We start from the raw sequence: 22,921 nt of genomic DNA, 5'->3' as shown, positions 1-22,921 counted from the left end.
AAATGCATAGTAAAGTGGACTGTGGACTTGGGAGGGGATTTTATCACAATAAAAGAATTTTTTTTCTTTTCAAAGAGAAAAATTAACTGAGCAGGGAGGGGTGGGCAGGGAGAAAAGTATACAACAATGAATGGATGGGGGGAAAATGAAATAAAAACAATATGCTGTAAAAATAGTAAAGAAAAACCACACACACACCAAAAAACCCCCAAGTGTTCATGTCTTTAGTTCATAGGGTCACTCTGGGTTGTTTATGAATAGACGGCTCTTAACAACAACTTAACCTATTAAGACTTCTAGAAAATGGGGTGGTTCAAATGAGCTTCTGAGTACAGCATTAGGGACACCCTAAAGCCCCTAGAGTGCAGAGTTCCTACAAGGATAAAATATTCTCAAAGGCATGAAAATAGCCAGCAGCAGGGTTTACTTTCTTAGCTCCAAATGAGGCTTACTCTAGGTTCTCTTTGATAGGATTACTGGTGTTGCCCCACTTGCAAGCCACTTGCCCTCTCTCTACTTCTCTTCTGGTTCAGCTTCTCCATGTAGGTCACAGGGAAACTGAACCCTACCTCATCATCCTCTGGGAAAGCCCTACTACCCACGTTTTGTCTGAGATAAAACACAAGACACAAAACTTTCAGCTCACCCAGGCCTAACCTGCGGAATGGTATTTTCTTAGGGATAAAAGCAAAGTGGCAGATTCCCAGACCTAGGGGAGGGCAGAACCACTATCCAGGCCACACTCTTCCAAGGCCACCACATTCGTAGTGACTGCCATCTTTTCCTTCCCAGACAGGGCTGGCAGCCTCAGGAGGGGAGTGTGCGGCGGCTCCTGTGCGCAAACCCCTGCTGCCACATCTGCAATGACTTGACTCTGGAGATTCAGCAGCTGCTGGCAGGTGAAAATATCCTTTCAGTCACCCCTTCTTCAGCAGGGGCATCCCAGCACTCCTTGGGCCCACCGAATTTATCCAGGTCTGCTGTCTCTGAGCCAAGTCTGCAGCTGGGTTCCAAGCACTCCAGAGAGCTTTCACTGCTATCTATCACCCCCACACAGTCACAACTAACAGATCAGAAATCCACCCAAGATTATTACAGCGAACATCTGATGCTCAACCAGGAACCTGAGCTGTCAGATGTGCTGTGGGGCTCGGAAGCTCTGTGTTCTTCAAGCCTTAAGAAGCCTGGAATTCCTATGGACCAGCAAGAGGGGGAGAAAAGCAACTCTGAGTTTGTCCTGGAGAAACAAGGTCAGTGCCCCTTTTATCCTAGGTTCCTTTGTCTTTTCTGAACTCAGTGCTCATTTCTGATAACCTTTCATTTTCTAAACACTTCTGTTTCTAAGCCTGAAGGTGCCTTTAAGAACATATATATAAATGCAAAACAACTATGAGATATCATCTCACCCCAGACAGAATAGCAAAATTTAACAAAGCAGCAAACAACAAATGCTGGCGAGGTTGCAGAAAAACTGGAACCCTTATTCACTGTTGGTGGGAGTGTAAAATGGTACAACCACTATAGAAGGCTGTATGGCACTCTCTCAAAAAGTTGCAAATAGAAATAACATTTGACCCAGCAATTCCATTACTGGGAATATACCCTAAAGAAACCATAACTGCTACCCAGACAGATATATGCACAGCCATGTTTATTTTGGCTTTGTTCACAATAGCGAAGAGTTGTAAACAACCCAAGTGCCCATCAGCAAAAAAATGGATAGAGAAGCTCTGGTATATCCACACAATGGAATACTATGCTGCATTGAAAAACAAGGAACTCATGCAATATTATTCAAAATGGGTGGCCCTGGAAGACATTATGCTGAGTGAAATATCTCAGTCACAAAAGGATAAATACTGCATAGTGCCACAGTTGTAGAACAGGACTGACATCAGGGTTGGGGAGAGACTGAGAAAGATTGGATAAATCGTGTATACTGTGTTGAAACAGATGAGGGAGAGAACTCATTTAAAAGCGATATATGATTGCATATTATGGTTATCACAAGAATCCAGAATGAAGAGTGCTTAGTTTAGTGTACTCGGCGGGGGTGGTGGAGATTTTATAACTGAAAGAATTTTTCTTTTACTTTTCAAAGAGAAGAGCGAACTGGGTGGGATGAATGAGCAGGGAGAAAAGGGCAACAATGAATGAATGGAAATCCAAAATGTCTGTAAACATTCATTAAAATTAATAAAAAATTTTTTAAAAAGAACATACATAGAAATGGATAATTTCCATACTGAAGGGCTACCAGGATCTGTGGAGTTGTTCTGGTGGCACCTTACACTATATTGATTCCTATTGTTTTCAAAACCCAGAAAAAAACCCTCTTTCTTTCCTCCTGAAGCCCTGTGTAAGGCTTTTGTTGAAAATATGGAAACTTCTCCCCCGCTACACCTGAGATTTATGGGAAGCTGGTCAGACAACCAAACTGTCTATGTTTTTAAAGGATCTACTCTGGTTCCAGCAATATTACTACTAGAAACAAATTTCAAACCTGTTCTCTGGCTCCCACCCTTCTAAACCTCCCACCCTCCAGCTCCTACACGGTCTCTGCACATTATCTGGGGAATTCACTGAGGCCAAAGTGTGCCCTCTACAACAGAAACACAGCACAGCTACTGTAGGATTTCTGTTCTCTGGTGAGTTCTGGTTCACTTCTAGACATATTTTTACAAAAGGGGATCTGTGGCATCTTTCTCTTTAGTGATTTCCCTTTCAATATCTTTCTTCTTAAATCTCTCGTCATCCCTCTCAGTCCCATTGTCTCCTCAAAGTCCTCAATTTGGCCCTGTTCACCTGACCATCAGCAAGCCAAGATCAAGGTTCTGACTGACTGAAAAGTTTTCGATTTCCACCCACAACACAGGCCTCTTGAGCTTTTTTTTTTTTTAGCTTTAAGGTGGCCTGCTTGGGGTAGACCAAAGAATGCTAAGCACAGCCATAAGTCATAGTGCTTGCGTGCTCCTGCTCCCAGGCCTAGCTTCAGAAGCCCATTTCATTCCAGCACTCTTTGGATTATGTTACTAGAATTCCTCTAAACCAGCAAGGGACCACAGAAATGGGAGATCAGGTTTAGGACTCTCTACAACCAGAAACAACAGCCATTCTACTGAGGCTGAGCATTTAGGAACATTTTTAAGTAGAGCCAGCAGAACTCCTGACTTGCTGAACGTATTTCCAGGATCTCCTTTGCAGGAAGAAATTTAGTCTGGCCCACTGAGGGCCTTTAGTGAGTAGGGCTTAACAGGGTCTATCTAACTTTATAAAGGCACAATCTTCATCCTGTCTGCTTGCTCTCTGTGAGCACTTGGACCAGCTTTTCCCTCACCTTAAGGTTCCAGAGCATCCTCAAGGATACCATGGGGGCAAAATGATCAGATAAGAATGACCTGCAAGGGATGAAAAGATAATGGCAGATGGAGAGATTATACCCATTTCTATATTCATAATAGTACATGCTACAAATATATCTGTGTGTAGAATAGAGTCAACATGGTGCAAAACTACTTAAACTTCTTAATCATAGGTAGATTCCCTGAGGGAATGAGTTACTTGTCCCTCAAGTAGGGCCTCATGAATAAGGGCCTCAAGATCATAGTCTCAGGAGACATCATAGTCAATTGGCATCCATCCTACCTTGGTTAGTAGTGACTGGGGTCTTAAAAGCTTGTGAGTGGCCATGAAAGGTGCATCTATTGGTCTTTCCTTGTCTGGAACAAAGAAGATGGAAGAAAAGCAAAGATGTGTAAAACAATTAGTCCAAAGGGCTAATGGACCACATAAACCTCAACTTCCTTGACACTGAGATCAGAAGAGCTTGGTGGTACTTGGCTACCACGGTGGACCTTTCTGAAAGGGATCACAGAAAGGCTTGGACAGAGTGGGTAGAAAGAATGGAACAAAACTAAAAAAAAAAAAAACAACAACAAACATAAAACTGGCCAGCCTTACTGGTCTGATAGAGACTAGTGGTACCCTGGAGACTACCTGGAACAAAATTCACCCCTATAGTTCACCTTTCAGCCAATAATAGACAGACAGGCCGAGGAGGTACCTTAGAAAAATCAGCTATATAGTATCAAAAGGACAGCATTTGCTCAGGGATAAAACTCAAAAATTAGGAAAGGTAAAATAGAAAGATTAATAGAAACAAGAATCAGGAGGAGGAAGTAGAAAGTATGGGGTTACATTGTGGATATTGTATTTCATGTCGTAAAATGTCTATGGGTGGTTAAATGGAAAACTGATTTGTTCTGTAAGCTTTCACTCAAATCACCATAAAAACAAAAAAATCAGAATGACTTGCAAGGCAGTTAAAGCAAGCTTAATGCTTCACCCAAATAAAAATTCCTGAGAATGCCCAACTAGAATGCTCCAGATCCAATAAGGGCCACCAGTTTCTGGCATAAATTCTTTAGGTGTAAGCTCTGCAAGGTCAAATATTTCAGGGTCATAGAAGCAGGCATAACAGGACAAATTTTAGAAAACCAGTTTTTGAAAGTCAATATTCCAGGGTCACATTATGCACGGTTAACTTCTGTAGGGTCAAAATTTTCAGAGTCATGTTTTTCAGGGGCAAGAGTTATAAAGTACAGTAAGAACAACCCATACTCACAAAAGTTCTGTTCTTCCAGAAGCTGGCTTCATAAATAAGATGAAGAGCTTGATACGTTGGCTTTACCTCACGATGGAGGGCCAAGGGCGGGAGAAATATGCTCTCCTTTCTAACCTTGTGACAGGGGACAAAGCAAAGACGACAAATGTTAAGAAGAGCTCAGACCTCATTAACAAGGATGTGGGTGAAATTAAGTCAGAGAAGACAACAGGAGATTCCAAGGCTCAGTGTCCCCCAACTGAGGAAAAAAACTTGACCTTTGATACCCACCAGCGCTCAGCCAGTCCCCATCGACAACATTCCCTTCCACTCTGCACCTCCCTTGTCCCTATACACAACCCTAACTGCCACCCTAATTGGGACCCTAAGCACTATACTCAACTGACTCGTGACATACAACCAGAAAACTCACTCCAGATTGCAACTGTCATGGTAGCAGAAGACTTTGGTCTAACTGAGGAAAAGGTTCAGTTTAAATAAGAAGAGTTTCCAAACTTCAGAACTCTCCTAAAAACGTCCATTATCATTTCCAGTAATGTGCACGTGACATAAGGCCTTCCTCAAATATACCGTATACCTTCAAAGAGCCACCTGTTTGTGTCTCCTTATTGCCATTGTCGTATGTGACGGAGAGAGTTGAAATGGTTGAAAGTGCTTGTCATTTGGTTTAAGAGCTTAAAGTCTCATTTGAGATGGGCCACCATTCAACACCGCTCTATCCAGCCACACTGAGGATGGTGGGAGAGAGACTTTCATACAGAAGATAAGACTCTTGGCTAAGATAAACTGAGAGTAAGGTCAGGATATGTCTTCCCATGATGTTCTTGGACCCAGAAAAGCAATGTGGATATGATGCTAACAATGACTAGAAGTGGTGGTTAGAAAACAATGCATTCTTTACCTACTCATAGTCACAATTAATTAATAATGACTTATAAGATTATTTGAAGAAGAGATCCTCCACAGAGTCACAATAAAAATTAGCTTGAACTGAGTCTTTCATTCAATAATTAAAATATTCTAGTACTTGCATTCTGTTAGGTACTATGTAAGACACCAGGGAGGTACTGTGAACAACATACATTCCTTGCTTCCATGGAACTCATGGTCTCATAGTGTAAAGAGTTAAGTAAAGGTAATATCATAAGAGCTGATTAATACATATGCATGCACACACACACACACACACAATAGCACTTAGCCTAGTTTGAGAGTGCTCATGAAACCATTTCTAGAAGAGGTGATGTGCAGACTAAATTTCAAAGGATAAGTTTGAGTTGGGAGTGGTAAGATTTCCCCAGGCTGAGAGTACAACCTGAGCAAAAAGATAAGGTGTCAGGAAAATGGCATGCTCTAGGTACCTAGTAGGTAAGGAGTGGTGCTGTTAACCCACAGTCAGGCAGTTCAAATTCACCAGCTGCCCTGCAGTAGAAAGATGGGCAGTCTCCTCCTGTGCAGTTTACAGCCTCTTAACACCTGCTGGATTGTCAGCTGTGAATAGATTCTGACATGATGGCATAGTGACTAGCTGGAGAAGTTAGTGAAATAATCTCTATCTCTCTCTCTCTCACACACGCACACATACCCAAAATACAACCTCAAACTCATTGTCATAAAGTTGGAAGTTACTCATAGCTGACCCACTGGATTTCCAAAGCTGTAAATCTCTTGAGAGAATATTTCTCATCTTTCTCCCATGGAGCCATTGGTGAATTTGAACTGTTAGAATGGCAAGACTTTTGGGTTAGGACAACTCCCTATGAAGTACACAACGAGAGCTCCCTAATAATCACTAAAGTACATTAAAACCTTGGAGGATTCAGAATGAGGTTATCCAGTTAGGAAATAAACGGTGTTCATTCATTCTTTCAATACTTAAAAAATACTGAGTGCATACTGTATGCCAGGTGCTTTTAGAAGCAAGGAGAATACCGAAAAAAAAAAAACCCAAAGAGAAAAAATTCAAACAACCCTGCCCCCTCAAAATTGTGACACTGGGAGAGTATACTGTTAGCCTAATGTTGGCTTTTTTAGCCATTATCTTAGCCCCCTCTGATCTCCAGCTACCTTAACTGCAGATATAGTCTTGCAAATCAACAGTGGTGGGACCTGGATAAGAGAGAGTGCTTCCCACACTGGGCAGCAAGACTTGAGAGAGATCCTGGTGGCAAGATCCTAGTGATGGTGGTGGAGAGGCTGTGGCATTGCTGTGGACAAAGTGTGGCAAGGTGTAACTAAAAGAGCCCTGAGATAAAGACCATAGTTAAGGGGTTTGCTATGCTTGCTGGATAATTAAGAAGAAGCTGACTTATAACTGCTCCAAGATAAACATTGATGGATGACTGAGGAAACCAGAGTCTATTTAAATTTGTGTTGCTGAACTGAAACTGGATCCTGGACTAATTGAGGAACTGTGCCTTGGGACTGCTAGGCTAAAACTTGGATTTGCATTGGGTGATGTTCTTTGCCTTCCCCACTCTCCAACTTATTTCCCTAATAAACCTCATTCTTTTTTTTCCTATAATTATATTTTATTAATTTTCATAAACATTTACAGAGATTTTGGGTTTCCATTCATTCATTGTTGCACTATTCTCTCTACCCTCCTCCCAGTTTAATAAACCTCATTCTTAGTACCACAATTTTTAGTGAAGTCTGCAAATCAACAACAAATAAACCATCCTTTTGCTCCTGGTGTGGCTCTAGAGACACCATGGAGATGGGTTATGGGCTCTTCATCTTCTTCCTGTTCCGGGGCTGTGAGGGACTGGGCTATTCTTATTCCCTCTGGCCTTTTCAAAGAGACACTCATGGCCCTATGCCTCCCATTTTCTGTTCTCTAGACAGAAGATGGCTGGGAAGATTATAAAATAGGCATAAGTAAAAAATAGAGCTTGCAGGATGTAACCAGATATATGCAATATATCAGGGTAAAGAGACGGAGGAGGACGTTAGTTGAATGTAGTTTTAAATTGGGGGTTGTAGGCAAATCTAATTTCTGAGTAGAAATTAACATTTACACAAGGACTAGAAGAAAAGAGTAAGTGTAATCAAACTGAGGAAGAGTTTTGCAGTTGGAAATTTTAAGTAATTCAGTGCAGGGAGTTGGAGCATGTCTTATCTGTTCTATAGAACAAAGAAACCAGTGAGCCTTCCTGACAAGAATGAGGTCAGAAAAAAATAGGGTCCAGATAATAGAATTTGAGGAGGGAGCTCTGGCGGCATAGTCTGTAGGAGTTTGTACTGTTAACCCAAAGATGGACACTCGCCTTTGTTATTTATAGCCTCGGAAACCCACTGGAGGTTCAACTCTGAGTCAGTTCCAACTCAGAATTAAAGAGAGGATGGAAAACTTATATGGATTTATAAACTATATCGACTTTATATTTCAAAAGTGTTTTACAAACCATTTTTTGTTTGTTTGTTTGTTTCTATTTTTCTTTGTAAAGCAGTAGAGGGTAGCATTATCTTCCTGGTTCCTGAGAATATACAGAAAGTACTGATTTTTTTAAATAGGGGCAATTCTCTCTCAGAATTCTATAAAAATCCTAGGGGATAACCATAAGATGATTATATTTATGAGAAAAAAAGACATAGGTTTAAAAATATTTTAGAATAATTATTCAGAGATCAGGAATTTACATACTGAATTTACTTTTTCAAAGATGATTCACTGGTGGAAAATCAATAATATGCATGTAGCTTTTCTAGATCTCAAAGAATTCTTGCACAAAAGTCAATTAACTAAAAGCATTGCTCTGTAAGTGACCGAACTAATATTTAAAAAAACCTAAAAACAGTATCATTGATTTCACATGCAAGCAAGACTCTACTGAAGATTATCCAAAAACGACTGAAACAGTACATCAGCAGAGAACTTCTGGAAGTCCAGGCTAGGTTTAGAAGGGAGTCGTTGCACTAGGGATATTGTAGCTAATGTTAGATGAATCTTAGCTGAAAGCAGGGACTACTAGAGGAATGCATATCTGTGTTTCATTGACTATGCAAAGGCATTTGACTGTGTGGATCATAACAAACTGTGGCTGACTCTAAGAATGGGAATCCCAGAACACTTGATCATGCTAATGCGAAACCTATACTTGGACCAAGAGGCAGTTGTCAGAATGGAGCAAGGAAACACTGCATGGTTCAAAATTGGGAAGGGCGTATGCCAGGAATGTGTCCTGTCTCCATATCTTTTCAACCTGTATGCAGAACAGATATCCGAGAGGCTGGGCTCTATGAGGAGAAATGTGGGGTCAGGATTGGTGGAAGATCTATCAACAATCTGCGCTTTGCAGATGACACAACCCTGTTTGCTGAAACTGAGGAGGACCTGAAACGCTTGCTGCAGAGGATCAAGAATAGAAGCCTTCAGGGGAGCTCTGGTGGCCTAGTGGCAAGAAGCTGCAACTACAATCCCAGAGGTGCACGGTTCGAATCCACCAGATGCTCTGCCGGGGAAGGAGGGACAATCTCCTCCTGTACCAGTCAGATCTGATTTGACGGTACATGCACACAAAAAGAATAGAAGCCTTCAATATGGCTCAATGTCAAGAAGACAAAGATTCTCACCACTGGACCAATTGGCAGCATCAGGATGGATGGTGAAAAGACTGAGATAGTTCACCGCTTTAGTTTGCTTGGCTCCACAGTCAACACTCTTGGCACCAGTAGCCAGGAAATTAAAAGACATATTGCAATGGGAAAGTCTGCTGTTAGGGACCTCTCCAAAGTACTGAAGAGCAATGGTGTCTCTCTGGAGACTAAGGTGCGTCTGATACAGGCTATGGTCTTTGCAATCACTTGTTATGCTTCAGAGAGTTGGGCAATGACTAAGGAGGATAGAAGGAGAATTGATGCCTTTGAGCTGTGGTGCTGGAGAAGAGTATTGAGGGTACCATGGACAGCTAGGAAAACAAACTGATTCATCCTGGAGAGGGCTAAACTGGGCTGCTCCTTGGAGGCAAGTATTCTGAGGCTCCATCTGACATACTTTGGATATGTTGTAAGGAAGGACCAGTCCTTGGAGAGGGACATCATGTTTGGTAGGGTAGTGCAGGAGAGGAAGACCCTCTATGAGGTGGATTGATTCATTTACTTGGGTAATCGGGATGAGTGTACTGGAGACAGTGCAATTGGCACAGGACAGAACAAGAGTTTAGGGCTGTTGTACATAGGGTTGCTGTGCGTCGCAAGCGACTTGACGGCACTTAACAACAACAACAACAATAAACCTCTCCCAATCACTGTACTCCTGCTACAATGAATAAGTTCCTAAAAAGATAACAAGAATCATTATTAATCTATTTCAGTTGTTAACAATGTCATTTCAATGGTTTGGAGGGTTTTCTTTAAAAGGAATTTCAATGAAGACTGAAGCTGACATCTACCAATTAAGCAAACAAGAAACATTAGAAAGGAAAGATACTACCCAGTCCCAACCACAGGCTTTCGGAACACTGCTTTTCCTATTACCTGAAAAGGCTCAGTTTTTTCTGGGCAAATTTATGCCTCTCAGGGCATAAGACATAGAGTAGAATCATTAAAAAGAAAACAAAAATCTAAACATTATTCCCAAGATATTTTCTCCTTTACATGGCTTTAAGAATAAACTGTAGGGACACTCAGAATTAGGCTTCATGAATGAGGCTAAAACCATTAATACTAAATGAAGGTGAGAATCAAACTAGTATACAAAAGACAGCCTGATTAAAAGGAAATACACTCCAGTATCTAAGATGTTCATCTGAGGCATTTGATAGATTAACAAGGTAAGCTCTATCAGGAGAAACAAGTAGTTGTGATTCCGTTCACTGTCACTGAATCGGTTCTGACTTATCTTGACCATCCGTTGGGTTTCTGAGGCTGTAAATCATAACAGGAGCCTTCCCATCTCTCTGTGGATTTGAATTGACAGAGACACAGGCATCTAGGTTAGCAGTGCAGCTCACTCCTTTTGTTTTTGTGATTCATGATGGGTTTAAAACAAATGTTTGGTAAAGGAAAACCTTGACCTTTCTTGTATTAAAAGCAGTACTAGGAAGAAGAGTTTTAAGGAAGTCAAACCACAAAGGTAGCACAATGAATACCTCAAGATTGTTTCCTTGGGTGGGAGCTAGGAATTTCAGCTTCCCTAACAAAAAGAAAAAAGAGGGGAGGGAGGACAAAGATATCACAAGAATAATGTATTTGTGGTATCACAGGAAGGGCTTGAAAAGAGATGGGACAAGAAGGTAGAATTGGGCCATCTGAACCAATGACCCAGAAGAAATGAAAGCCCAGGATAGCCTGAACCTTACCTTGGTATTGTTGCTAAGAAAACTAACTACACATGTTTGTCAGGCAGTAAGATCTGTGTGGCCACCTTGGTTGGTTTTATGTGTGAGTATGAACACACATGCATGAGCACAAAACACAGAAACTCAGTTTGCAATCTGGTAGTTTATGGTTTAGAGATATTTACAAGGACAGAGAGGGAAGAAGAAGGGGCCGTTCTATAGCAAAGGATGAGCAGGAGAGAAAAGCTTGGTGCTCTTCTTTAACTTATTGGTGCCAAGTTGAAACCAGCTCATAGCTGACCCTTCAATAGGTTTTCTGAGGCTGTAAATCACGAGAGGAGACTGACCACCTGCCTCCTGTGGAGCAGCTGGTGCATTCAACCTGTCTGCCTTTGAGTTAGCAGTGCAAGTTCTTACCCAGTCGGCCACCAGAGCTCTCTCCCTTTCCCTTAGCTCTCTCTGAAAGATAAGCAATTGTGGAGCTGAGGAGCAGCTCTCCTAAAGGCTAGAGCCATAGTTCTCATCCTGCTGAGATAAATTCAAATACAACAGGATAAGCCTTTATTTAATATTTGATTCTTACTATGAGGATGGTAATGCTGGAAAAAGTTAAAACAGAATCCTTATTTTCTGGAAAGTGAGCAGACTTCTTTAGGCAGAAAGCATCAAAGAAATCTCTGCAAGAGAAAGAAGCTAGCTCAAAGGGTAGAAAAGGAAGCCCAGTTTTCACTGTGATCAGGAGGGAAGGAACAAATCTAGATTGTTCCTGCTGTCTTCCACAGAACACATTTTTTTTTAAAATTATTAATTTCAATGAAAACTTACAGAGACTTTGGATTTCCATTCATTCATTGTTGCACTTTTCTCCCCTCCCAACCTTTCCCCTCTAGTATACTACCCTCTTGGAAAAGTAAAAGAAAAATTCTTTCGTTGTTTTACAATCCCTCCCCCCAGGTCCACTCCACTATGCAGCCTTTACTCTGGACTCCTGTTATGACAAAAATACCTAATCACATATCCCTTTTAAACAGTTTTATCCCCCATCTGTTTCAATGCAGTATACATTATTGAATCCATCTTTCTCTGTCTCCCCCAACTCCAATGTCAGACCTGTTTTACAACAGTGGTACCATGCAGTATTTGTCCTTTTGTGACTGAGGTACTTCACTCAGCATAATGTCCTCCAGAGTCACCCATTTTGAATAATATTGCATGAGTTCCTTGTTTTTCAATGCAGCATAGTATTCCATTGTGTGACTATACCACAGCTTCTCTATCCATTTGTTTGTTGACGGGCACTTGGTTTGTTTCGAACTCCTTGCTATTGTGAACAAAGCCACGAAAAACATGGGTGTGCATATATCTGCTTGGATGTCAGTTATCGTCTCTTTGTGGTATATTCCCAGTAGTGGAATTGCTGGGTCAAATGGCATTTCTATTTTCAACTTTTTGAGAAAGCGCCACACCACCTTCCACAGTGGTTGCACCATTTTACACTTCCATCAACAACAATGAAGAAGGGTTCCAGTTTCTCCACAACCTCGCCAGCATTTGTTGCTTGCTGATCTGTTAAATTTTGCTATTCTTACTGAGGTGAGATGATATCCCATAGTTGTTTTAATTTGCATCTCTCTGAGAGCTAGGGATTTTGAACATTTCTAATTAGAACAAGTAACACATGCAGTAGGAATAGGTATCCACAGGGGGAGATCTATTAAACTTAGGAATTCAGTGAGCTTCCATGACCACAATGATAAGAGAGACCAACATTGTCAAAGTCTACTGTCCCCTGTGTTATGTTATATGGCACCATGGGCTAGCAAACAGGAGAACAGCTATTCTAAAGGCTCAAGCAGGAAGTGTGGAAATGCATGTCCTCTGTCCTAGGTTTGATTGAACTAAAGAATTTTGGATGAGCAGCAGCTGTACATGAGAGTGAGAAAGTTCAGGATGGTCAACTATTGCCTCCTGGCCTGTTCCTGAAGGAACGTCTGAATGCCTCAGGGAAAGCCACATTTCTAACATCATCCCCAAGAGTCAGGGAAACCAGAAGAACCAGGGTCTGTACACAATACACAAGTATCACCGCATGTATGAGTGCCATCAGCCCTGAAGAGACATGGCAAAAACATGAAAAAGAGTCCCTTACTCTTTGTCTCCGACTCCCAGACTTTCAAGTAACCTGAACCTTAAGTGGTCAGGCTCTTCTCTGGCTGTTTTAGGAATCCACTGGCTCAGCACAGTGCTCTTGGAGCCTATTCCTCACTATTTTATCACTTGGATGCAGCCTGCATTCTCAGTTCCACCTCTGTTGTGATAGTCTCTCCATTAACCCCCGTTTATCAAGCTTAGCATCACTGGCTTTAGGCAGCCCATGAAAATGTTGTTGTTAGGTACAGTCAGACCAATTACAACTCGTAACTGCCGTATGAACTACAGATCTGAACCTCACCCTATACTGTACCATCACCACAGGCTCTCTAATGCCCAAGCCCACTGTTACAGTCACCATGTCAATTCATCATGCTGATGGTCCTCCTCTCTTTCTCGGAACCTCTACCTTTCCCAGCATGATGATGTCTTCTTCCAAGGACTAGCCCCACTGACAACATGCCCAGTGTTTGTGAAACGAAGTTTCACAACCATCCTTGCCTCTGTGGAGCACTCTGGTTGAACTCTCTCCAGGAAAGATGTGTTTGTTCTTTTGGCAGTCCACTGAAGATATTCAGTAGTCTTCACCATCACCAAAATTCAAAGGCATTTCTTTTTCTTTAGTCTTCCTTACACTGTCCAAGTTTCAGATGCACAGAAAGAAACTGAAAATACCATCTCTTGGATTAGGTACACCTTGGTCTTTAAACTAACTTATTTGCTCTCTGGCACACTGGAGAGGTCTTTGATAGCAGATTTCCTCACTTAACGTGTCATCTGATTTTTTTTTTTTTAACTGCTGCTGCCATGTCATGGCCACCCTAAACGAAACGTGCTAATAGAGATTTTTAAGTATGGTTAAGTTGTCTTCCTGATTTCAGCTCAAGAGGACAAGGCATGAAGGAGGGTCTGCGGTTGTTTAATTATTTATAAAATGAGCCTACAGAACTCTAATATAAATAAGAACAAAATCATGGCAAGATCTATGGCCTCAGGGGTCCTGGGTTGAATTTTCATTAAAAGCTGCAGTGCTGTGACTTCTCACCAAAACCCAGCAACATTTATGAAACATCACATTATCAGTGATTGCCTGCTGTGACTGCAATTAGTCCAACAGAGCTTGTCTGTAAGATGGAGAGGCACTCCCTGTTCTCTGCCTTGGCCTTCTGAAGCACAGATTCAGCCTGATTTAATGCATTTATTATACATAAAGGGAGCTCCAGAGGCGTAGTCAATAGAGAATTGTGCTGCTAATGCAGTGGTGGTTCACTCTGGCCATTCGAATGCACCAGCTGCTCTGCAAGAGAAAGATGAGCCATCTCCTCCTGTGGGATTTATATTCTCTAACAACCCAGTAGAGGATAAGGTTGGAGTCACCAGCAAAGACTTGAGTTATTGTCACTCACTTGTTTGCTGATTTTACACTTTCTGAGAGTAACCGACTCTGTTAGGCATAGAGTTGCCACTTAATAAGCGTTGGTAGAATTAACAAATGTAATCTTACTTTCTGCATATGTGCGTGTATAGATTTTTTTTAAAGATACCTAATCCATGAAACACAAGTGAAGTAAGCCTGGATTCCATTTTCCATCTGCTTTGGTTTTTCTCTCTTCTAGCTACACTCTAAGGACCCCTGGTGGTGTGGTGCATAATGTTTTGGACTGCTGTGTGAAAAATTGGCAGTTCATATCTACCACCTGCTCCTCAAGATGGGCAATCTCTAAAGTTACTTACAGCCTTGGGAACCTGACGGAGAGTTACTATGAGTTGGAACCAACTCATCAGCAATGGTTTAGTTCTATTTTCCTCTAGATGTTATCCAGTCACATAGCCTCACTTGTGTCTAGTTAAAAAACTCTCAAATTTATATTTCCACCTGACACATCCTTACATCTAGACCTGTACATCCAATTCCTTATATGACATATCCCCTTAACTACATAATAGTTGTCATTAGGTGTCATTGAGTATGACTCATAGCAACCCTATGAAAAACAGATCGGAACCCTGTCCTATCCCATGCCATCCTCACAATCTCTGACGCACGCATGCCCATTCCCACAATCAACTGTTTCTACATGTATAACTCAGTGACACTGATAACATTCTTTAAATTGTACAACCATTTCATCTTACTTCGATCCACAATCAATACCCTTGGTGCCAGCAGTGAGGAGATCAGGAGACATATTGCCCTAGTAAAGTCTACTGTCAGCGGCCTCTCCAAATTACTAAGGAGCAGTGATGTCCGTTTTAAGACTAAAGTGTGTCTGGTTCAGGCCAGGATCTTTTTTTTTTTTTTAGATCAGGGTTTCTTTTTATTCCTTGTTGGAAGGCCAGGATCTTTTAAATCACTTGCTATGCATCTGAGAGTTGGACAATGAATAAGGATGACAGAAGAACTGCTACATTTGGGTTGTAGTGTTAGATAAGAGTACTGAATATCCCATAAACTGCAAAAAGAACAAACAGATATGTCTTGGAAAAGGTGCCACCAGAGTGCTCTTGGGAGGCAAAGCTTTGTCTAACATACTTTTAACATGTTGTTAGAAGAGATTATTCCTTAGAAAGGAATGCTTGCAAAAGTGGCGTGTCAGTGAAAGAGAGGAAGACCTTAAGCCAGGTAGATTGACACAGTGACTGTAGCAGTGGGCTCAAGTATGTCAGAAATGATGTTGCTCGGAGTGGAGCGTGCCTGTTTGTACCTGGGTCCTTGAATTATGAAACTCCTCGACACACGGCCAGAACACATAGAGATCTCCAGGGAACTCCAGAACTACAGAAGCTTAAGGGAACAAGGATTTTCCTCTACAGTTATGTCAAGGAAATGGTTCACCTACTTGTGGAGGCAATCTTCAGGTCCGCAGGACCTGAAAGCTCTGACAGAAGCTTCAAGACAGAGGTATCTGGGGAGGCAGGGTTTCTGTCTGCTGTTTTTGGAGGCTACTGATTTCAGAAAGGGAAAAAAACCAAACACCCAACTCTGGTGGCCTTCGTAGGTCTGGAGCTGTGCTGCTAACCCAAAGTAATGTCTTTCTGACAGTCTGAAAAACCACCAGCTCAGAGGAAGAAAGATGGTCTCCTCCTGTGCCGTTTACAGCCTCTGAAAACCTGCTGGAGAATCATCGACTCATTTCTAATTTGGCAACAATGAGGTGTCTTAGGTTTTTTTTAAACAGTGAGGTTTTTAATGAGGCTTCAGAGGCTGACACATCCAAAGATCACTGTTGGGTAGCAGAGTCACAAGACAGCTGACTTTGCAGACTTTGGATACTAAGGAATCCAAAGTTAGGAAGCACAGCAGGACGCTGTTTTAAATCTGAAGAGTAGGAGCCATATAGCCAGATGCTTCGTTTTCAGTTGCTGCCAAGTCGACTATGACTCATGTAACCCTATGAACAACAGATGAAAACCTTGCCCTGTCTTGTGCATCCTAACAATCTGTGTGCCATGCTCAAACCCACTGTTGTAGTCACTATGTCCACCCATCTCATTGAGGGCCTTCCTTTCTCTCACTGACCTTTCCTGGCATGATGTCTTTTTCCAAAGACTGGCCCCTTCTGACAACATGCTCAAAGTATGTGAGACAAAGTTTCACCACCACTTATCTGTTGTCAGCTTGCAGTACTGTGGCAGCTTGTATGTCACTGTGAGGCTGGATACTATATCACTGCCACCAGTTTTTCAAGTATCAGCAGAGGCCCTCATGATGCACAAGTTTCTGTGGAGTTTTCAGACAAAGAAGCAAGCCTGGCTATCCACTTTTAAAAGAACCAGCCTTTGAAAACTCTACTGAAGCCAGGTAGAAAGTCCAGACATAACCACCTGTACACCTACTTTGATTAAAAAGAGACCTTCTCTTAACCCGATAAGGTTAATTGTATCTTTATGAATCTGCTTGTAATTCTGCCCTGCTAAAAACATAGAGGTTAGAATTTGCAACATAGAGAATAATTACATTATACTGAGGATCATGGCCATGTTGACAAACAATATTAACCATGACACTAGACATTCTTTTTTAATGATATTTTTTATGGAATGTTTCATGAATTTTCATATCATCCTTGCAGGTGGGGCCATGCTAATCTTCTCTGTATAGTTCTAATTTTAGTATATGTGCTGCCAAAGCGAACACTAGACATTCTTTAGTACTGTTTAAGATTTCAGGGGATATTTTTGGTTTTAGGTTTAAAGATTATCTCAAGATAATAGTTTTAAGGGTTTATCAAAGCTTCATGGCTCCAATGAGAATTTTAAATTCTGCTCTACATTTTTCTTCCTTTAATCAGGATTCTGCCATAAATTTTGGTCAAAATGTTCAGTACTGGTAGTCAGGCACTATCCAGTTCTGATCTCATGGCAAAGGTAGGAGTTGTTCCAGGAGGCCCATATTCCATTTCTTCTTCCTGTTCCTATCACTCTAGGAAAATAGGGAATGATTGTTGTACCTTGTATGACTTTCTGCAAGCTTTTATGAGCCTAAGATTATATAACAAACTTGGAAGTAGAACAGAAGCACTAAACATCTTATTAGGCTAATTAACTGGGATAAACCATGAAACCATATTCATCAATCTCTATGCTAAGGAACTAAATCCAAGGTGTTTGCTTGTACATAAGCAGCATCAGCAGCTACTCTTTATATTGCATTGTCAATGTATCTATCACTGAACTTTTACCAACTTATAACAAGTGTACAATGAATGTTAATGGCAGTGATTACATTAATAGGCTGTGCAACCCTAAATGTGATGCAATAATTTTTGACAAAATTTTTACAAATAGAACTTTCTATTTAATAGAGTTTATCAGACTGAGTTAGCTAATTCAGGCTCATAAGGACAAATACTATACAAGACCATTATTGTAGAAACAGAAAGATAACTAGTAAAACATATGAGGGTCCAAGGCAGGGAGGGTGGGAACAGAGGAGTGAGAATGAACAGAGGGGAAATCATAGGGTTGCACAATTTAATAGGTGGAAGGTGAGGAGGGTAAAGGAAATGGGAAGATCTGGCAGGGATCTGGAAAGACAGGGTAATGGTGAGCATACTTCAATGATGATTAATTTTATAAAACAGAATGAATGGGAATGATTGTTTGAAACACAATGTGAATGAAGGATAGTGTGAAACACAATGGATACAAACTTTATAAGTAAACAAATATAAATTTTAAAAAAGAGTTTATCACAGAAATGTATCTTTATTTAACTTTTGAAAATAAATGTGCACCAGCAGCATTTGCTCAAGGATAAAGCTCAGAAGGAAGGGTGGGAGGGAGGAAGGGAAGAGTGGAGGGAGAGTAGTATGGAAACATTAATGGAAATCATACTTAGAGGAAGGAAGTGGAAAAAGTGTGGATTGCATTGTGGGTGTTGTAATTAATGGTGTTAAACAAAATGAGTATGAGTGACTGAATGAAAAACCAGTATGCTTTGTAAGCTTTCAGTCAAATCACAATAAAAAAGAAAATAAAATAATGGATTAAATAATGTATGAGAGTTAAAAATCAGAAGCATTTGTTTTATGTATAAGTAGAGAAGTCTAAAAATAAAGAAAGTAAGTATGCACCAGACCTGCTGGTGGTAGACTGGAGGTTGGAGGAAGGACTAAATCTCCTCTTCAGAGATTATAAATTCAAAAATTATTTGACTATGAGACAATCTCAGCAAAATGAGACTTTTTCAAGGAAACTCAGGTATCTCAGGGCAGTGGAAACATCACAATAATGACAGAAGTCAAGTAGGTAACATATCAAATGGAGCAGAGAGTGGGAGTGCTAGGTACAGGGATTGAACTGGAATACATTTATCCTAACCTTCAAAGTTCTCACAATCCAAATTTTAAGCAAAACAGAACAAAAATTCCTCCAGTCAAACAGCATACATCCAGAGTAGATGAAGAGACCCAACTACAAGTAATTAGATTTTGGTCTTTAAAGGACACTCACTGATTTCTACATGGACAGATAGAGGCCGTAACATTTATGAAGGTGGTTGTTGTTGTTCTGTACCTTTGAGTCGCTTGCAACTCACAGCGACCTTATGTACAACAGCCCTAAACTCTGCTCTGTCCTGTGCCAATCGCACAGTCTCTGACACTCCCATCCCGATTACCCCCGTCACTGAATCAATCCACCTCATAGAGGGCCTTCCCCTCCTGCGCTGTCCCTCCACCCTCCCAAGCATGATGTCCTTCTCCAAGGACCAGTCCCTCCTTACAACATGACCAAAGTATGTTAGATGGAGCCTCAGAACCCTTGCCTCCAAGGAGCTGCCTGGTTTAACCCTTTCCAGGATGAATCTGTTTGTTTTCCTAGCAGTCCATAGAACTCTCAATACTCTTCTCCAGCACCACAGCTCAAAGGCATCAATTCTCCTTCTGTCCTCCTTAGTCATTGTCCAACTCTCTGATGCATAACAACTGATTCCAAAGACCATGGCCTGTATCAGACACACCTTAGTCTCCAGAGAGACACCATTGCTCTTCAGTACTTTGGAGAGGTCTCTAACAGCAGACTTTCCCATGGCAATACATCTTTTCATTTCCTGGCTACTGGTGCCAAGAATGTTGACTATGGAGTCAACCAAACTAAAGCTATAAACAATCTCAGTCTCTTTACCATCCATCCTGATGCTGCCAGTTGGTCCAGTGGTGAAAATCTTTATGAAGGTAGCTTCAGAGATGAGGCTCACTCCTGTGCCTCTGAGGAAGGACTGTTTACAATCTCTTCCTGCCAGAGAGACTGGAAACATGCCTTCCTTGTTCTGCTAGTGTCATAAAAACCACTCCTGTCTTGGTCCCTTTCTGTACCTCTGGTTATAAAATACCTATTACTTGGTACGGCAACACTCTGCATTTCCAAGTCTTAACCAGAGTCAGCCTGCCCTAATCTATTCTGTGATTTTTCAGGTATGTTTCCAATACCTGCAATGGTATGCGTGGAGGTTCTTCTGTCCTGGCTACACTTATGTATAAGGTGTCCTGTGTGCTTAAACATTCAATCTCTGCAGAAGGGTAATAATACTGCTGTAACAGAGAATTAAGTTATCAGGTGAAGGTGTGCAGAGAGAAGGAACACAGACATTGTCTAAAGTCAAGGCCCTATTAGTTGCAAGCTCTGAAACCCTCATGGTTAGCGAGATGTTCTAACCACCACATTAACGTCCCTAAAGCAGATAAAGGAATCACATCCACCTCATGACACAAGAGGGCTTTGTGATGCAGTGTTCTGGTTTCATTGTGAAGCAGATATGACAGGTCTTAGAATGGGGAGTCATTAGGCACCTGGCTTAGCACTGGGGACACCTTACCCTGGACACCTTGGTGGCTCTGGTGGCTTAGTGGGAAGAAACTGCTTTGTAATCCCAAAGTTAAGCAGTTTAAATCCACCAGCTGTTCTGCGGGAGAAGGATGGGCAATCTCCTCCTATGTGATTTACTGCCTCTGAAAACCCACTGGAGGGTTGGTTCCGACTCAAGAGCATACACCACCACCACCACTCTGGATGCCTAGAGGAAAAACTGAGCTCCTTGTGTTAATGAGTTAGACCATGCTGAATGCTACCGTTGTTCTGAGGAATGTTGGATATCATGCACATACATGGATTGGTCTTGTACATGACACTACTTATAAAGCAAGTGAAAAACAGATTCTGTGGACAAAAGTTGGAATCTAACAGGAATAGTTACCAAGTAAGGAAACTCTCTGACCACTAAAGAAATGTTAAGCCTCAGACAGGAAGCTTTTAAACCCTCAGTACCTCTTCTTGTCTCCTCTGCCCCAGAACAGGATTTTTTTAAAATACCAAACTGTTATTCTTGCATAGTTTACAAAATTTTAGCATCTAGAAAAAATTCATTATCAGCTCTTCATGCAACATCTTCTAATTGAAAAGCCAAGGACATCCCTACCTGACATGGGTTGAGGCCTAAGACAGATATCTTGCTGTACTTCACTGTTTAGGTGACTTTTCTAGTAGATTCTTTCAGAATTTGTCTTAAAGCGGAAGTTTTGGATCCTAGATGCACATATCCTTCAATCTGTTCCACCCCTCCACTTTAGTCATCCTAAGCACTTCCCAGAACCTCTCCTAGGAATGGGTACCCGGAAGACATGGAGTCTAGAAGAGTGTCTGAGTGTGCTGGAAATAAGCAGAGAAGGGAAATATTGGAGCAAATGGGGAGAGTGTTGGTAGAGGAAATGTAGGGAAAATACCAAATATAGAAATATAAAAAGGATTGGGAAATGCTTATAGATATTTTTTGTCTTATTTTGAAAAAGAAATTGTGTCAAAGCTTCACATTCTATGTGTTTTTCCCCCTTTAAGCATCATCAGAGAGTCAAAAGGGCTAGAGATGGTATATTAAGAGGTAAAGTCCCAATCTCTCTTCCATCTCCCCTTAAATGTGGGTGAGGTTCCCACGGATACTGATCCTAATTCTTAGCGGCAGGACTGAGGTGCCCTAACACTGAAGGCTGAACTTCCCAAATTAACAATTTCTCACAGAAAACTTCTTTGATGGGAAATCAGAGCCTGAGAATGTCCAACTTTATGTACCTTGCCTTGGAAATGAAGAAAGAGGACAGAAATCTCTGTGTTACTTATTAGTCTTTATGGTACTATGGAATCCATTCCATGTCTCAGTCTTATTATCTATAAAATATTCATAACACGGATGATCCTGCCTCACTCACACTGTGAAAATCAAATGAGCTTAGGAGTGAGATGTCAGGAATGTTTATGTTATCCACAGACATGCCTTATAGACCACGGCTCTTGGGAGTCATTAGTTTCCTTTAACAGGAGTCAAGACCTTTCTACTCAGCTTCCTACAGGATGCCTGTGACCTTCTCTTGTCCATGTAACACTGTCTCCTGGTTTTTCAGCTAGGAGAGCTTCCCAGGAAGATTCTGAGAATCTGTGAGAGTGGCTGTTTGTCATAAAAAGATAACCTCTTGCTTTCTGTTCTTTGTTGACTCTCAAGTCCTGGCTTGGCCTACAAGGATTTCTGAGTTTGGGTAGGGGCCAGGATGAGGAGAAGGCTAATGTTTAGGAGGGAGCCATACGTAGGAGAGCCTGATGCCTTGGTTGAGAGAATTGCCAGGACAGAGGTCATCAGACAGCTCAGAAGAGAACAGCTTCACAGTCTATTCTCTGCCACAGCCATGTTAGTACTGGATGTCAGGTTTGTCTCGTATATAAATTTATTTTATAAATTTACACTCTACATAGGGAGCTCTGGTGATTTAATGCATAAGGAGTTGTGATGCCAGCCAGAAGGCACTCAGTTCGAATTTCTAATCCACCAGCTGCTTCATTCAGAAAAAGCTAGACAATCTCCTCCCGTGTGATGGACAGCCTCTGAAAACCCTCTGGAGATTTAGCTACGAGTCACTTCTGACTCAAGGGCACTTAACAACAACATGAAGTGAAACTTACCAGAGACAAACTGATTATAGACTGAATTTTGCATAAATATGTCACTACTGTCATATTCATTTTACAGCTATAACCTTTCAAGGGCTGATACTTTTGAATCTGGCTTGGTTTTCAAAAGCTGATACCTTTGAGTCTGGCTTTACCTTGAAACACAGGCAGGATACTGAGTAGAACAGTCTTCAGAAAGAAGTTTATCAGTTTATCTTATTCAGATCTCCAGAAAACAAGACTAGTCTCCAAGAGATGTTGTATATAGTACCTTTGGATGTTATACATAAGACCATTCTCTTCCTAGGATACAGTGTTCCCATAAGGATGAGAGTATGCACAGTATGGATACCAGTATGGATTTGGGGCTTTTATAGACCCAAATAAGACTGACTGGAGGTCACACCTCGTGATATCATTCTGCTAACCA

At 41.3% G+C, this 22,921-nt stretch overlaps 1 pseudogene; it reads left to right on the top strand.

The window, feature by feature from the left end:
- The window catches only part of LOC102862227, a 43,057-nt pseudogene that overhangs the window by 7,515 nt on the left and 12,621 nt on the right, over positions 1 to 22,921 (top strand).

This window comes from Elephantulus edwardii, unplaced genomic scaffold, assembly GCF_000299155.1.
Source record: "Elephantulus edwardii isolate Elephantulus edwardi_28Jun2011 unplaced genomic scaffold, EleEdw1.0 scaffold00232, whole genome shotgun sequence".
NCBI lineage: Eukaryota > Metazoa > Chordata > Mammalia > Macroscelidea > Macroscelididae > Elephantulus > Elephantulus edwardii.
This window is presented reverse-complemented; position numbering and strand designations above follow the sequence as displayed.